Consider the following 19,053-nt stretch of genomic DNA (forward strand, 5'->3'; position numbering starts at 1 on the left):
AGACAGGGCCTGAAGCCTGAAGCCTGGGCCTCTATTTTCCAAAGAGCTTTCTGCCAGCCTAGCTGCACCTGAGAGACATCTTCTCATCTTTGCTGCAGTACACCAGAAGGATTGAAGACTGGGAGGTCGGTGGATTCCTGTTCCTAGACGAAAAGGCAGAGAAACCAGATTTGGACTTGTCTGGGTGGTGAGAGCTGTCTAAAGACAGATGCTTTATCTTTATTATTATTCGTTTGGATTACAAAGTTGTTCTTCAAGTGCACCACCGAAAGATTGCTAGCGAATATTGTTTTACTGGACTTCCATCTAGATCAGTCAGACCTGACTGCACAGGTAGAAAATGCTGGATGTTAGTTTACCCATGCAGGGAAGTAGCTGAAAAAGGGCAGCGTTAGAGTTGCATAGCAATACTTTATTATGCTGATTACTCTGTTTATCTTTATCACTGGTTACTGCAGGGACCTGTTTATGTGCTGCAATCCAAATGTTTGATTCATGTTATTCCTTTTATAAAAACAATAAGTAAAGTCAGTTATATGCTTTCAAGGATTGTCTATGAGCTTGAGTTATCCACCCACGCACACACACATATTTAGAGTATAAGTGATTTAATGTGTATTGCTAGATACTAACTGTGCCAAAGTGGGTAGTGCAGATTGCTGGGGGGTTGGTGGAGCTGTGCTCAGGACCCAAACCAAACTTGCGGCCCTCTTAAGTGAGGGTATCGCTATACTAATAAAGTAGGAGATAGGCGGACAGATTGGGGTAGGGCATTCCATAGGATTGGAGAGGCTTTGGAAAAGTCCTGGAGGTGAGTATGGGAGGAGGTAATGAGGGAGCTACAGAGCAGGAGGTCTTGAGAGGAACGAAGAGAACGAGTAGGTTGGTATTTAGAGACTAAGCTAGTGATGTAGCTGGGAGCAGAGTTGTGGATGGCTTTGTTTGTAGTTGTTAGTATTTTGAATTTAATTCTTTGGCTGAGCGGAAGCCAGTGGAGGGATTGACATAGAGGAGTAGCAGACACCGGGCGATTGGTAAGGTGGATGAGTCTGGCAGCGGCATTCATGATGGATTGAAGAGGTGATAGACTATGTAGAGGTAAGCCAATGAGAAGGGAGTTGCAGTAGTCGAGGCGGGAGATGACCAGCGAGTGAATTAAGAGCTTTGTTGTGTCATTGGTTAGAAAGGGGAGTATTTTGGAGAGGTTGCGGAGGTTGAGGCGGCAGGATTTGGACAGTGATTGGATGTGTTGCTTGAAGGAGAGTTCAGAGTCCAGGACTACACCTAGAACCTTGGCGTGAGGGGATGGGCTTATGGTTGTGCCATCAATTTTGACAGTGAGATCAGGGGAAGGGGCATATGGGGGAGGAAAAATTCTAAGTTCGGTTTTGGATAGATTGATTTTGAGGAAGTGATGTGACATCCAGACTGATATATCTGATAGTAAATTAGTGATACGTGAGGAGACAGAGGGAGTGAGCTGAGGGGTAGAGAAATAGATTTGGGTGTCGTCAGCATAGAGGTGGTATTGTAAGTCGTGGGAGGCAATCAGTTGACCCAGGGAGGAGGCATAGATTGAAAATAGGAGAGGTCCAAGAACAGAACCTTGGGGGACCACAACAGAGAAAGGAAGAGGAGAGGAGGAAGTAGAGTTGTAAGAAACACTAAAGGTGCGGTTGGATAAGTAGGAAGAGAACCATCGTAGAGTACGGTCACAGAGACCAAAGGTGTGGAGTTTTTTGAGAAGGAGGGGGTGGTCAACTGTATCAAAGGCAGCAGAGAGGTCCAGGAGGAGGAGTACAGAATAATGACGATTGGTTTTGGCCGTTAGTAGATCGTTTGTTAGTTTTAGGAGAGCCGTTTCTGTGGAGTGTTGAGGACGAAATCCAGACTGAAAGGGATCAAGAAGACTATTATCAGCGAGGTGGACACTCAGTCGGTTGTAGACCAGGCATTCGAGTAGTTTGGATAAAAAGGGGAGCAAGGAGATCGGGCATAGGTTGTTAGGATTGGATGGGTCCAGTGAGGGTTTTTTAAGTATGGGTTTGACAAGTGCATGTTTTAGAGAGTTGGGGAAGATGCCAGAAGAGAGGGAGAGATTGAAGATATGAGTTAGAGAGTGTAGCATAGAGCCAGAGGCTGAACGCAGCATTTGCGAGGAAACAGGATCCAGAGGGCAGGTGGTAAGGTGGACATTACCAAGTAGTTTAGCAAATTTGTCTATAGTGGTGGGGTTGAAAGAGGAAATTAATGATTGTGCCTGTGGGCATGATGTGTAAAGCGTGGAGGGTATCGGAACAGTAGAGATCTCCGCGCGAATTGTATCAATCTTCTGTTTGAAGTGATTAGCAATCTCCTGGGCAGTGAGTGAGTTGGCGGGTGGAGGCGGTGGAGAATGAAGTAGAGAGTTGAAAGTAAAGAAGAGTTGACGGGGACGGGATGATAGGCTGCTGATGAGAGTGATAAAATAGTTCTGCTTGGCAGAGAGGAGGCTAGAATTGTATTTTTGGAGGGCAGATTTATATTGGTTGAAATCTCTCTGAGACTTGGTCTTGCGCCACAGGCGCTCATGAGCACGACTATGTTTTTTCAGACTTCTAGTGACATCTGTTTGCCAAGGTTGAAGGGGTCAGGGCTTGATGCCCATTCCCTGGACCCCAGCCATTAGTGAATGGTGAATCCCACACATGATGCACACCTCCAGGGACAGACCCACATCCTATCCAAATTGTTCTCCCAATGTTGGAACCAAGCATGACCATAACAAACCCAGACATGCGTCATAAGAACACTCCAGCCCTGGCAAACTTTGCCTATATACAGATGGAGAGACTGCAAGGTGGGGGTCCTGGGGGAAATTTGGGGTAATCATCAGGAGATCATCCCTTCCCCTTACCACTGTTATGGAGGATCTACCTGCACATTCATCTGATTCTCAGCAAGATGGAGGATACAGAGCGTGCATCCAAGAGACTCCTAGCTTCTGCACGCACACCCACACTTTGTGATAGTGCTGTGCCTAAAAAGTTGAGACAATCCACAAATAAGTATATCAATTATTATTGAAATTGTGTTATTAAGCCACATCAAAGGCTTCATACCCAACATTCTGTCCTACATGGGGGGGGTGACAGACATAACCTATTGCATAGCTGTATAGTGTCTAGTTATGGAGAGTTTATATATATATACAGTTTCTCATATTCTCACAAAAGTAAGTACACCCCTCACATTTTTGTAACTATTTGATTCTATCTTTTCATGTGACAACACTGGAGAAATGACACTTTGGTACAATGTAGTGAGTGTACAGCTTGTATAACAGTGTAAATTTCCTGTCCCCTCAAAATAACTCAACACACATCCATTAATGTCTAAACCAATGGCAACAAAAGTGAGCAATATACTGCCATTAGTTATTAGATTAAAAAATCAGAGTAAAGCCAGGATTAAGAACCATTTTATGTGATAGTAATTAATCAAAATTATACTGAGCGTATTTTATATTAGTCCGGTTACCAGAATACTTAAAGATATATATTCTTCTCACCCAAAATACAAAAAAATACACATTATGAAAATTGAATGTCTTATTTAAAAGATAGTTCAGAACACATTTTTCTGCTCTCAGACATGCCTAGTGGGTGATATTACCTGAAACTCACTAAAAAGTGAATCATCAGGCCGCGTACACACGCGGGGACTGTTCGCCCAACCTTGTCCGTCAAACAGTTTGGGCGGACAGTCCGCTCAAAATTAGCTTGAGCGGACTTGCCCACACACGACGCTTTTTGAGCGGACAGTTTGAGCGGACTGTTTGCCAAACAGTTCGCTCAACTTTAGAAATGAACGGACTCGCCCACATAAGGCGGAGGCAAGTCCGCCCATTTCGAGCGCGTGTACAGGTAGGCGGGGCCCGCGAAGGAGACGTCGCGGGCACCGCCGCCTGGAATGGACTTAAAGGGACACCCAATGCCGAAAAAAATCGGCGTGGGGGTTCCCCCAAAGTCCACAACAGACCCTTGTCCGAGCACGCTACCCGGCCGGCCAGGAAAGGGGGGGCGAGCGAGCGAGCGCGCCCCCCCTGAGCCGTACCAGGCCGCGTGCCCTCAACATGGGGGGTGCCTTGGGGAAGGGGGGCTGCGCGGCCCCCCCACCCCAAAGCACCTTGTCCCCATGTTGATGAGGACAAGGGCCTCTTCCCGACAACCCTGGCCGTTGGTTGTCGGGGTCTGCGGGCGGGGGGCTTATCGGAATCCGGGAGCCCCCTTTAAGAAGGGGGCCCCCGGATACCGGCCCCCCACCCTATGTGAATGAGTATGGGGTACAATGTACCCCTACCCATTCACCTGTGAAAAAAAGTACCCAAAAAAAAACACAACACACGAGATAAAATATTTTATTGCACAGCTCCGGGGGTCTTCCGTCTTCGGGGGTCTTCTCCGGACTCCTCCGCTACCTTCTTGTAGCTCTTTTGCTAGCGGAGGAGTCCGGCTTTCTTCCTCCCCACCGCCGGCCTCTTCTCCCGACTTCGGGGGTCTTGTCCCCCTCTTCGGTTCTTCTGCCGGGCCACCGCGCCTTCTTATAGCTCTTTTAGAGGCGGTGGCCCGGTCTTCTGTCGCCGCCGCCGCCGCCGCCTTCCGTTCTTCTTCTTCTTCTTCTTCTTCTTCTTCTTCTCCAGGAGATGTTGACACGTCGCTCCCTCCGGCCGGAATGCCAGAGCCGCGCTGTGCGGTCACTTATATAGTGCCAATGGGGCGGTGTCACATGGTATATGTCACATGGGTTGGTCACATGGGTTGATGTCACATGGGGACTATGACATCGTAAGGGGGCGGGGTCACCATGTGACATTAACCCATGTGACCAACCCATGTGACATATACCATGTGACACCACCCCATTGGCACTATATAAGTGGCAGCAGAGGGCGGCTCTGGCATTCCGGCCGGAGGAAGTGACGTGTCAACATCTCCTGGAGAAGAAGAAGAAGAAGAAGAAGAAGAAGAAGAACGGAAGGCGGCGGCGGCGGCGACAGAAGACCGGGCCACCGCCTCTAAAAGAGCTATAAGAAGGCGCGGTGGCCCGGCAGAAGAACCGAAGAGGGGGACAAGACCCCCGAAGTCGGAAGAAGAGGCCGGCGGCGGGGAGGAAGAAAGCCGGACTCCTCCGCTAGCAAAAGAGCTACAAGAAGGTAGCGGAGGAGTCCGGAGAAGACCCCCGAAGACGGAAGACCCCCGGAGCTGTGCAATAAAATATTTTATCTCGTGTGTTGTGTTTTTTTTTGGGTACTTTTTTTCACAGGTGAATGGGTAGGGGTACATTGTACCCCATACTCATTCACATAGGGTGGGGGGCCGGTATCCGGGGGCCCCCTTCTTAAAGGGGGCTCCCGGATTCCGATAAGCCCCCCGCCCGCAGACCCCGACAACCAACGGCCAGGTTTGTCGGGAGGAGGCCCTTGTCCTCATCAACATGGGGACAAGGTGCTTTGGGGTGGGGGGGCCACGCGGCCCCCCCTTCCCCAAGGCACCCCCCATGTTGAGGGCACGCGGCCTGGTACGGCTCAGGGGGGGGCGCGCTCGCTCGCCCCCCTTTCCTGGCCGGCCGGGTAGCGTGCTCGGACAAGGGTCTGTTGTGGACTTTGGGGGAACCCCCACGCCGATTTTTTTCGGCGTTGGGTGTCCCTTTAAGTCCATACCAGGCAGCGGTGCCCGCGACGTATCCTTCGCGGGCCCCGCCTACCTGTACACGCGCTCGAAATGGGCGGACTTTTCTCCGTGCGGGAAAAGTACGCCCATTTCAAAAGTTGAGCGAACAAGCCTACACACGGGCGGACTGTCCGCTCAAACCAAGTTTCAGCGGACAGTTTTTCGGAATTTCCGAAAAACCTTGTCCATCCAACTGTCCGCTGAAACTGTCCGCTGAAGCCCCACACACGAGCGGACTGTCCGCTGAAACACTCTTTGGCGGACAAGGTTGGGCGAACAGTCCGCCCGTGTGTACGCGGCCTTAGATTTTTCTTAAACCAATAGATAAGAAGTCATACCTTTTGGGCTAAGCCTATTATAATTTGATGATCTTATTGTCTGAGATAGTATTTAAAAGAAGAAAGATGCCATGAAGGGAGACTCAAGAACATTCAGAAACACCTGATTACCATCAATCAGACCAATAGCTGTTTTGGAACGGGTAATTACGTTGTCTTGATTTTATCTTATAGTCATTTGTGTTATCTTAAATATTGACTTATTGAGTATATTACAATTGATATTTTTTCTCCCAAATCAATAACTGCCTTGTAAATTTTTCTCTAAAGATTCAATTTTATATATAATTTTCATTTTGTATAGTTTCCATTTTATGACATAACAAACGTCTAATTTTATTTCATGCTGTTAACCACTTACTTACGTGCAATATAGTGACGGTTGTATTTGTGAAATATAGACGTTCTGTCTAATTGTCATTTTACAAGGTTATTGATTCTATAGGGGAGTTTATCACTGTTGTACCACATCAAAGGTACTACACCCCAATTTAGCAAGTGTTTCAATTAACATTCAAGATTTTATGTAACGCATTTGGTATTTTAATTGTATGTGACATTTGTTTATGTCAACCAATATATAGAACTATTTTGTATGATTACATGTCTGGTGAATAAACTTCAGATTTTTAGACTGTGGTCATAATGGATTGAATCTGTATCTTAAAAATATCATCTTTAAAAATTACTTAATCATAAATACTGTGCAGGAAAACTTTCCTTAATAAGCACAACAGGTGGAACAAAAACCCTTGTTTCAAATTGGAGACTTTACAACATCTTAAAATCCCGGTGGGCTGGCAGTTCCTAGTCCAAGGCTATATTTTTTTGCTTCCCAGCTACAATATCTTGCTGGATGGGAGTCTGAACAGAAATCCCTTCCCGCCCAACGATTATTCTCTTTTACATTTAAGGGTCGGTTTCTACTCAATGTCCTTGATGGTGCAAGAGGGGGTGTCTCGCTTGCTGATATGCCTACTTGTATGTTAATCTGTAAAGTATGGGATACAGTTAAAAGAATGCTGGGTTAACTGGGTGGTATAGGACTCCTGCAAGGCTTAGTAGAATTTTCCCTGGAACATCGGACAGATGCTGGAGATCACAGGAGGAAAGGGGCACACTCCTACATGTTTTTTGGTCATGTCCAATTTTAACACAATTTTGGTCAGAGGTCAAGGATATTGCCCAGAAATTCTCTGAGCGGCAAATTCCGGATGACCTGGCGTTCTTCCTCATCCACAACTCAGCTGCCCCAATTAAATATTACCAAAAATCAATCATCAGACACCGTCTGGATGCGGCCAAAACATGCATCCCACTGAAGTGGAAATCCAAACAACCCCCGTCTATCGGGATGTGGCTTCAGAAGGTACAATAAATTAATACATTTGAATACCTGATTCTAACAGCCCGACACCAACAAGAAAGATACTCCAAGATGTGGTCTCTCTGGAACATGTTTGTATACTCTGAGGAGGGTCGAGCCCTATTCGGCAGCACACCCTCTGAGTGACCCGACGGTTACACAACTCTTAGGTCCTAGGGATCTCCTCTCCTACCCCCCCTCTCCCCACCCCCTCCCTAAAGCCCCCCTACCCCCTCCCTAAATTTGCCCCCCTCTCTCCTTTATACTTTCCCTCTTTCTCTCTCTCTATCTCACTCTCCTGACTGTAACTTCTCCCCTCTCTTTGTTTCTTCTCTCTCTTGGTTTCTGGGCCTCCACGGCTGTGGCTGGCTCTAGTTACTCTCATATTTGTGTGATATATTATTAAAAATGAAGGGGGAGGGCCATGTGAGACTTCCATACTGTTCATTGCACCTTTTGCTGGAGCTGGACAGATGGCTGGTTTACTTTTCTCCTTGTATTGTTTTATAAACGTTCTGTACACCCTGTTATGTTTGATGTTTTGTATTGGGGGTCCCTAGGCCTCTCCTTTTGTCTAAATAAATAAAATTTGTAAAAAAAAAAAAGAATGCTGGGTGTTTCATACCCTACCAGATATACTCCTATATGGGAAAATTATAGACTTCCTTTTGGCTCTTAGAGGCTTTCAGAGATAGGGAAAATTAGGAATAACAACTTTAGCTCAGCTGTATCAGAATGGTATACTTAAATCCTTTGAGGATTTGAGGGGGGATAGCTCTGTAGAAACCAATTGGTTTTACCAATTTCTTCAACTAAGACATGCTCTACATGCTCAGTTTTCTTCTGCTAAGGTATTTTTTCCCTCTATCCCTGTTTTAGAGAAAAATAGTACAGGCAGGGTCAATAAAAGGTCTTACTTCGGTTACTTATAGGGTATTGTTGGAAGGGTTCCTGTTGAACTTTCCCATCTTCTCTCAGACTGGCTGGAAGAAAGACATCTCTGAGGAGATCTGGGACAATTTTCTTCAGTCCCCGTCTTCGGTGTCTCTTTCTCCATTACACAGACTGACACAGATTTTTATTCTTCATAGAGTATATAGAACTCCACAGTTTCTCTGTGCAATTGGACTGAAATCTGAGCCAGCCTGTGCTAGATGTGGTAACACAGGTACGCTAATGCATCTTTTGTGGAGATGTTCAAAACTCAAAAGATACTGGGTGGAGGTGATTGGTATCTTGAACGGGATATTGGATATTAACATTCTGGTTGAGCCGTTTTATGTCTACTATGTTATTGTGATACGTCTATTTACCTCCCCTATTGGTAACACTATAAGGCATGCACTTTTTGTTGTCCGTAGACAGGTTGCCCTTAAGTGGACCTCTCCTCGTTCACTGACTGTATCTGAGTGGATCGTAGATCTCAATAGGATTATTCTCTTTGAAAAACATACATACTCCCTAAGGAACTCCATGAATAAGTTTGATGCTGGATATACTGGATACTGTTATTTTTTTTTCTTCTTTTTTTGTCATATATTCTCCGAATAAGCAGGGGTTGGTGGGTAGGGGAGGTTTGTTGAAGGGTCCATTGATTAAAGGGTCCATCAGTGGCATTCTCCAGTGGGGAAGAACCATGGGTCCCCATGGCCTCCTACATCGTGGCAGTTGCAAAGAAAGAGACAGACAACTGCTCCTCAATTCTAAAGCTCCGGGCCCACAGCTCTCTCTCTTCTGACCATTGTCCCCATTTTATATCACAGGACCAGTGAGTCTGACCCAAAGAAAACCTGTCAAGCAGAAGAACCGGGAAAAATATTAACCATCACCCTCCCACCCTGGCAGCACCTAATTAACTTAACTTCAACCTGCTTATATTCTGACCAACTTCTCTTCATACAATGGACTTAAAATACTTGAGTTGTCGCCATACAGCTGACTTCACCTCTTTATTTTTTAAACTGTAAATAAAAGGATTTAACATGGGGACCACTGTTGAGCAAAGACAAAAGTTTACTTGACATAAAAGTGCCTCTTGGTGTGAAATATTGGCACACAATTGTTGTGTAGTGAAGAGCAACAACTGTTATGTGAGAGGAACATGTGTAGAAAGCTTTAGATCTCCCTGTAGTAGACTTCATTCTCAATATGGTGGCAATGATAAATGAATAGGAGACGAAGGTGAGCAGAAAAGGGGTGAAGGTTGAAAGTAAAACCCCCTCTGTGAAAATCAACAGTTTCAAAATGGAGGTGTCACTGCAGGAAAGGTTCATCAGGGCTACCATATCACAGAAGAAGTGATCAATTGTGTTTGAAGAGTAGCAGGAGAATCTAGATACTATGACCATAGCAGGAAGCATCTGTAGAAGACTAAATGACCAGCAGAATATGGCCAAACTAACACAAACTCTACCATTCATGACAGCTGAATAATGCAATGGCTTGCAGATGGCAACATAGCGGTCGTAGCTCATGGATGTAAGCAATATAAACTCATTGCCTGATAACCATGAGAACATACATACCTGTGCTATACAGTCATTAAAAGGCACCACATTGTTTTTTATTACAAAGCTACTTAAGATCTTATGTAGTGTCACTGTTGCAGAAGAAATATTGAGAATGGACAGATTACATAGGAAAAAGTACATGGGAGTGTGAAGATGAGAATCCAGGCAAACTAGCAGAAGAATGATCCAATTGCCACCAAGAGTGATGTTGTAAATGAAGAGAACCAGATAGAAGGTCAGAACCTGAAGTATAGGGACATCCGAAATTCCTTTAAGAATGAAATATTTCACCATTGTCTCATTTTTTGTAATCATGTTTTACTTAATAGGCACGAAGGGAACAAATCTAATGACTAGAATTTGTACCAAATTATGTCTGGCAGTATATCTATATAGCGATACCCTCACTTAAGAGGGCCGCAAGTTTGGTTTGGGTCCTGAGCACAGCTCCGCCAACCCCCCCGGCAATCTGCACTACCCACTTTGGCACAGTTAGTATCTAGCAATACACATTAAATCACTTATACTCTAAATATGTGCGTGGGTGGATAACTCAAGCTCATAGACAATCCTTGAAAGTATATAATTGACTTTACTTGTGGTTTTTATAAAAGGAATAACATGAATTAAACATTTGGATTGCAACACATAAGCAGGTCCCTGCAGTAACCAGTAATAAAGATAAACAGAGTAATCAGCATAATAAAGTATTGCTATGCAACTCTAACGCTGCCCTTTTTCAGCTACTTCCCCACATGGGTAAACTAACACCCAGCATTATCTACCTATACAGTCAGGCCTGACTGATCTAAATGGAAGTCCAGTAAAACAATATTCGCTAGCAATCTTTCGGTGGTGCACTTGAAGAACAGCTTTGTAATCCAAACGTATAATAAAGATAAAGCATCTGTCTTTAAACAGCTCTCACCACTCGGACAAGTCCAAGTCCGGTTTCTCTGCCTTTTCGTCTAGGAACAGGAATCCACCGACCTCCCAGTCTTCAATCCTTCTGGTGTACTGCAGCAAGGATGAGAAAATGTCTCTCAGGTGCAACTAAGCTGACAGAGAGCTCTTTGGAAAAGAGCACAAGGCCCAGGCTTCAGGCTCTGTGCTTTCAGCAGTCCAGCACAGATCTCCTCTTGCTTGAAGAGAGGGGGGTGTCCAAAGAGGAAGAACTAGGGCTCTCCCCCTCCTTATATATCCTCCCCCATGAGTCTTTGAGGCATAACTCAAACATCCTGGGAACCAGCGGGGTTCTGGGAACAGTAGTTTTATAGTCCTTAAAGAGACCCCGCTACATCTATTTTGGAAAAAAAAATGTTTGCCTTAATTTTTATGAGATAGCATCAGATTATATTAGCAGGTCAAGGTTGGTCCAGACAATGACAAGTTTTACTGCAGGAAATTCACCATTAGTTAGAAAAGCACATAGCTTTATTGATCAATTTCATGAAGAAAAAAAATCAGAAAAACCCAGTAGTGTCTTCTTTTTATTAGTACCAGACGCAAGGCATAGAACAGGACTGTTAAATATGTATTCTGTAAAAAAAGTTAGATTACCAGTTAACAGCCCACACCTGTGGTAGAAACACCAGCAACGTCAGAACGCCTTTTGTAAAATAATATACGGTATCAGGTCAGGTGTAGACTGAAAACTGAGATCCAGTTTTTTTCATAATGAAGACATCACAATGTTTCAAATTAAATGTATTTTAGTGCATAGAAAAAGTAATATATCAGGATACAAGAAATGAAACTCTTTGTGGTCTTTACAACAGATACAAAACATTAATCAAGGCAGCGCAACATATACAGACAAGTTCCCACTGTCACAATTGTGTTATCACAACAATGTATATAAGGGTAGATTCCACAGAGTAATCCTTGCAACTGTATGATCACTTCACATTGACACAAATAGGAGTGTTATTATCATGTATACATGCCTAATAAAAACAGTATATTAGGTTATAATGTCTGCAAAATGTACCCCTGCTATTAAGTGATGGCAGCTTTGACTATTTATAGGTTCTTGCTGTAGGTGAGCGTTTTATATTCTCCTGAAAGCCCGTAAACAAGTCCTTAATTGACTGTATTCTCCAAAGACCACCTTTGATTGCTAGCAATTATTTATGTAATTCCCAAACTATACTAATTGTTTTTCAGACTCTAAACCATCTATAGTTACAGTATTACACACTATATGATGTACTGAGATGACCTGGAGAAGTAAATGATGGCCATCAAAGCATGAATGGTTATCAAAGAATTTACTCAGCAGCGCATCCACTTGAAAATAGTAAACTGCAGAAGTTTTTAATGCAATCCTGGTTTTGCAAAACTAAAGGCAAACAAATCTTGTACTGTAGAAAATATAAACAATGCAATGTGTGCAGCCGCCCGATAGCTTCCATGCACCCTCATAATTTGCATTTCATAAACCGTTGCACTAATATCATGCAAGAAAAAAAAAAAAAAAGCGACAACTTTTTTATTTTCTAGGGTGTCTGCTTTCAGAAAATATATATTGTTTTAGGGTTTTAAGTAATATTCAGGCAATGATTTTTCAGGAGACTGGACAACCCCTTCCAGTCCAGGACATTTTTCAGTTTACAGCGCTATCACACTATGAATGACAATTACTCAGTTATGGAACATTGTACCCAAACAAATTTGATATAATTTATTTTGGGACAGAAAGAGATTTATTTTGGTGATATTTAATCACCACAGTTTTTTTTTTCTTTTTACTATATAAAGAAAAAAAGACTGATATTTATGAAGAAAGAAAACAGTTTTTAAAAAGTTTAAAACTGAAATGTATTTATTTTGCCAACATGTTTGTACTTTTTTCAGGCACTACCTATTTCAATTTCTGCAGCTTTTTTGTCAAATCCATGCCCTTTTTACTAAATTTATATGGACGAATAAACGACCGAGGATTAGTAGATGCCTCGTTATGTTACCCAAGTGCTTTGGCAGAGTAGCTGTCCCGGATGCATTCAAATATTATCAAGCTGCCCATCTTGGCAGAATGATTGATTGGTGAAAACACACAGATTTTAATCTCTGGACAGACATAGAACAACAGTTTAGTACCATACCCTTGCGTAGAATGTCTTGGTGTTAGGCAGCCCTACTGGCCTCTCTTAACCTCCCTGGCGGTATGATTATTTCTGATTTTAGGTGCTGAAAGCGGTACAATTATTTTGCATGGAAATTTGGCATTTTATATTGTAGGCTGCAATTCTTAGCCCCTGTACACATGGTCGGAGATTCCGACGGAATGTGTCCTATCAGACCGGTTTGTCGGATAATCCGACTGTGTGTGGTATGCATCGGACTGTTTCCGTCGAAATATCCGTCGGACCCAATTTTCCAACTTGTTGGAAATACCTTCCGACAAACTGGTCCGATAGGACATACTCCGATCATGTGTAGAGAATTATAGAGAACAAAGTGCAACGCATGCTCAGATCAAATTCCTACATCAAAGCTATTGGCTACTAGCCTGAACGTAGTCCCATCGTAACGAAATTACGTCATCACGTTCTGAATGATCTGATTTTTCGACAACTTTGTCCGACCGTGTGTATGCAACAGTTTCGGACAAGATCCGACGGATTTGGTTTTCGAAATCTCCGACCGTGTGTACAGGGGCTTAGGAATAACTCACTTAAATCTAGTAGACATCCCAGGTATGATAAAGTTTATAATATAATAAATAATGATAATAAATAATAATAAAAATAATTCAATAATGTAATCAAATCCAAAAACACAGAAATTTGCTCATTTGCAGAATTGTCGCTGTCATTAGATTTAGTGTTTGATGACGAATTTCCCCACAAATCGCTATCGCTCAATTCTGCAAGTGATTATAATTTATTATTGCTGTTTTCTAGCTGGTCTAAAATCAGTTTTGACATAAAGGGACACTTTTTGGTTGCTATGGACAATCTCCAAATTCCAGGCAGAAAAAAACAGTATTTATAATATAAAAGTCCATGCAGGGCACTGGACAGACCACTAGGGAAAAAGGGATGTGTATTTTTTTTTATACAGTACTGTAATCTGTAAGATTACAGTACTGTATGTGTTTTGTGTATTTTTACTTTTTTGAATTTGGCGCCGATCTCCGCTCCCGTGTGTCGTAACGTCACAGGGAACGGAGCTCGATGGCACTCGGGCACTGTGTGAATCGAGCGGAGAACAGCTCGCACACACAGCGGGGGGACATCGCTGGATCCAGGGGACAAGGTAAGTAACTCTCCCTGTATCCAGCGATGCGATCCCGAGTCTGGCACGGGGTTACCGCTCGTGGTACTGAAATTGCAGCCCGAGCCAGACTCGGGATTACCACCAGGGAGGTTAAAACACATCCCATTATAGGCCCCACGCTGCGAATTGGCTTTAGGATTTGCCAGAGTTCTCTTCTATAGAATCACAGTCGTTCCCCATTCTGGGGAACCCTAGTTTTCTTCCAGTTATAGAACCGGCGCGTTTAACAGTCTCTTGGAGAAGAGCTGTTTTCAGGCCTCACGTTTATTGCTGAGACTTGGTCCACGGTGTCTTCATTGATGGAACTTGGGGGATGGTATGAAATAAACTTCTGGCAGGTGTTGCAGTTATGCCATTTTTTTGGATCTTTAGGACCACTGATAAATTATCAATGTCAACAAACAACATTTGAATCATATTGTGATGAAAAGGAACCTCTCTCTCTGATTATTTCCAAGATATATGCTTTGTTAATTGCTCCCTCAGATGACTTTGTGATGCCTGGCCTTAGTAAATGGGAAAGAGATCTCAATAAGATCTTTACACTAACTAGCTTAGCATCAGAATATTATCCATCTCTCGTTAAACTCATCTATCTGTACGCAAATTCAGGAATTTGATTATAAATTATTGACGCGTTGGTATTATACCCCGTCAATTCTTTGCAAATTTTTTTTCAAAGGCATCGGATGGCTGTTGGCGATGTAAAGAGGAACAGGGGACTTTATTTCACATCTTCTGGTCTTGTCCAAAGATAAGACAGTATTGATTGGAGGTACAGGGTATTTCTCAAAAATTCACAGACCTTCTAATACTAGAAGACCCTGCTTTTTTTCTTGCTTCACTCTTCACAAATTCTGCTACAGATATATATTGCTATGTGGCTGAACAGGGTCAGAAGTATAAATCCCATGGAGGACCTAGTGCTTTCCGCTCAAGACAGACAAAAACAATATAATAAAATGTGGTCATCTTGAGATCTGTTTGTATATTCAGAAGATGAGAAGAGGTTACTAAAGAGTTATTTGGGGGAGTTAGTTCCCCCCGCCTTTGTTCCCATCAATACACGCAGGTAATCCATGTCCTCTGAGAATTGTTGATTATGTTCTCTATGTTTTTTTTTGGTTCTGTTTTGTTTTGTTTCTTTTTCTTTTCTCAGTTTAAAAAAATATATATATGAAAAGGAGAATTGAAGAGTCCATTAGGGTAAATCCTCATGCATTAGTAGTAGTTATTTTCAAAAATATGACGACAAGAAGGGGCTTTATTGAGGCTAGAATATTATGTATATAGTTGTGGAATATTAAGCTACCCTAAAAGGTATTGGTACTATAAGAGATTGTGTATGTATTTTGTGGAAATTGATGTCTTAATGGACTCCCAGATCTTCTAAAGAATTAAATTTAAAAAAAAAGATTAAAACTTTGCAAATGTACACACCACTCCTCCACCGCCCTTGTCCGAAATCCAATAAGCATCTTCAGGCTTCCTAGGGGCATAATTTATGCCCCTAGGATAATTTATCTAGTTTCCTGACTACACATTTTGGAGGCCCTGGAGCACCAGAACAGTAGAAATACCCTAAGGCATTTTTTAAGAGACATGCTGAGTCTTTTGAAGACTTCATTTTTTTGCCACAAGATTGTAAATAATATGGAAAGAGAGTGAAAATTATTTTCTTTTTTTTCACTTTAGTAAGATATTTTTCACACACAGCATAGGCATATGTTGAATATTTTTCCAGGGCTTCTCTCCATTGGGTATGGGTTGTAGGAGGCCCACTGGGATCGCCAATAGCTCTCTGTCACCAATCTCGTAATTGCACTCAGCAGGTGACAATTTCTTGGAAAAGTAGCCACACAGATGCATAGCGCTCTCAGAGTTAGGACGTTGAGACAGAAGGGTGCCAACTCCAGTCTCAGAAGCATCAACTTCTAGGATAAAAGGCAATGTGGGATCAGGATGTGCCAACACAGGAGCAGCCTTGAGAGTCTCAAAGGCCTTAATGGACTCCGGGGACCAACTCTGTGGGTTACGTCCTTTCTGGTCATATCAGTCAGGGGCTTGACCAAAGACGAGAAGTTACAAATAAACTTCCGATAATAGTTGGCAAAGCCCAGGGAATGCTACAGAGGATGTAAACCCACGGGTCGAGGCCACTGTAGAACTGTCAAAAGTTTCTCTGGGTTCATCGAAAAACCAGCAGTGGAAATGACATAGCCCAGGAAACTCCTGGAAAACTGCCGGGGCATTACAAAGGCCAAAAGGCATTACCAGGTACTCATAATGGCTTGTTCTGGTATTAAACACAGTTTTCCACTCATCGCCCTCCTTAATCCGCACAAGTATGCCCTTCTCAAATCTAGCTTTGTGAAAACCGTTGCTCCCTTGAGGCGGTCAAATAACTCTGTAATCAATGGTATTGGATAGGCATTCTTAATCGTGACACGATTGAGACCCATATAATCAGTACAAGGTCTCAGTTCACCGCTCTTCTTCACAAAGAAGAAACCAGCACCAGCAGGAGACGAGGATTTGCGGATGAAACCTTGAGAAAGTGCGTCTGCAACATACTCCTCCATGGCCATATCTCCAAGACCGACAAGGGGTAAACCTGGCAACGAGGGGGTATGGCACCAGGTTGAAGGTCAATTGCGCAATCATAAGACCGGTGTGGAGGCAAACTACCGACTTGGCCTTTGTTAAAGCCATCTCTAAAATCGTGGTACTCCTCCGGGAGGGAGGTGAGTGAAGAAGTGCACAGGACCTTGGATACCTTCAGGAATCATGTGTCACTGCATTGTGGTGACCAGGAGAGAACCTCAGCACAAAGCCAATCAAAAGAGGGGTTGTGCCTCTGTAACCAAGGCTAAGGAATAACCAGCGGAAACCTGGGTGAGGAAATAACTTGGAATTGGATTATCTCAGGGTGAAGAGCCCCTACGGCCATGGACAACGGAAACGTCTCATGAGTCACATGGGCAGGCTGTAGAGGTCTCCTATCAAGAGCCTCAATGGCAAGTGGAGTGTCACGCAGCTGCAGCGGAATCGAGTGCTGCGATACAAAGGCAGCATCAATGAACAGGCCTGCAGCCCCAGAGTCAATTAGAGCCTGTATCTTTGATGGACGACTCAGTCCAAGAAAGTGTGACCGAAACCAAGGCCTTATCCTTCTGAATAACTGGCGATAAAAAAAACGCCACCTAAGGTCTGTCCATGACAGGGCCTCAAGCTTCGGGCGTTTCTTGGACGGTGTCACGTACCTGGTTGGAGATCCCAAACGTGCAGGGAGCGGCGCCTCGTAAGCCTCCGGCTCGAGAGCCCCTGGAGATGGAGACAGGGGTTCAAGAGTCCAGAGGACACAAGTGCCAGACCGGGTAACAGCAGCGGTGATCACCACCAGTAGATGCAGGATATCAGGCAGAGGAAGCAGATGGCAGGCACAGCAGGAACAGGTAGTTGACTGGAACGGCAGGTGCAATCAGTGCTGGTAGCCGGGCCGGAACAGCAGGAGCAGCTGGCACAGGTAGTCAGGCAGGACCCACAGGAGGAGCCGGTGCAGAAGTTCAGGTGGGTAGTCAGGCGTAGTCAGAGGCAAGCCGGGTCGGCAACTATCGGGCAGCAGAGGTACAAGGCAGGAGGCAGAAGCGTAGTCAAACAGGCAGAGGGTCGGAGGCAGGCTGCGAGCAAACAAGGTCAAGGAACAGGCCGGGTATGGTATCAGGAACGAACAGGAACAGGGTAGCAGAAGTCACGGGAACGCTGTAGACAGGACAGCACTGGGGAACAGAAGCTGATTCCTTAAATAGCTTATTGGGCGCCAAGAACGGTCGCACGGTACGTTTGCGTACCCCCGCGGCTAGCCGTGCTCCCGTTCGTGACCCCGCGTACGCCCGTTCGGTTCATCGCGCACCCGCGTGCGTCCGCTCGTATCAACGCGCACCCGCGTGCGTCTGTTAGAGGCTACATGCGTTCGCATGCGTTCGTTCGCGCTAACCTGCGTCCGAGGGCACCGACGAACCTCTTGTACTGGAAACCTGTGGGTAAGTCTCCTAAGTACAGTCGGGGTGGTGGAACGATCGTGACAGACGGGTAGGTCTAAAAGTGACCTGCCTGGCCACAATAAAGGAACAATCTCTCCCTCCTCCTAAAGGCCCTCTCATCCGCAGAGGTGAGCGAGGCACGGGTGGGACTGCAAAGCTCGGAGGCAAACATACAGAAGGCTTCTGCAAGGGCTCTTTCAAAGAAAGTCTTTCTCTGAAACTAGAGTCAATGAGGATGGCAAACAAAATCAAGCTCTCCAGGTCAGTGGGTAGATCTCGGGCTGCTATCTCATCCTTGATGGAATCTGAGAGACCATGAAAAAAAAGCAGCCACAAGGGCCTCATTGTTCCAAGCAACCTCTGCTGCCAGAGTATGGAATTCAATGGCGTAGTCGGCAACAGTTCTCGTACTCTGTTTGATGGACATAAGGAACTTGGCAGCAGAAGCGGAGCATGCAGGAATGTCAAATACTCCTGTAAAGGAGGCCACAAAGTCAGGGTAACTCAAGACAACAGTTTTTTTCATCTCCCATAGAGGGTTTGCCCAGGCCAGGGCTCTCTCAAAAAGCAAAGATATCACGAAACCTACTTTGCTTCTGTTCGTGGGAAACGCCTGGGGCAGCATTTCAAAGTAAATCTCAACCTGGTTGGGAAAGCCTCTGCATTGAACTGGATCGCCCCCCAACCGCTGGGGAAGCAGAGTGGAACCAGTCATACCTCTTATAGAGGTAATACTCTAAGCGGATGCCTGCACAGAGATTGGCGCAGTAGCAGGGATGGCCTGCAACTCAGGTTGTACCAGAG

Source organism: Lithobates pipiens, unplaced genomic scaffold (assembly GCF_037356315.1).
Source record: "Lithobates pipiens isolate NorthernLeopardFrog02 unplaced genomic scaffold, aLitPip1_a1.2 Scaffold_1, whole genome shotgun sequence".
Classification (NCBI taxonomy): domain Eukaryota; kingdom Metazoa; phylum Chordata; class Amphibia; order Anura; family Ranidae; genus Lithobates; species Lithobates pipiens.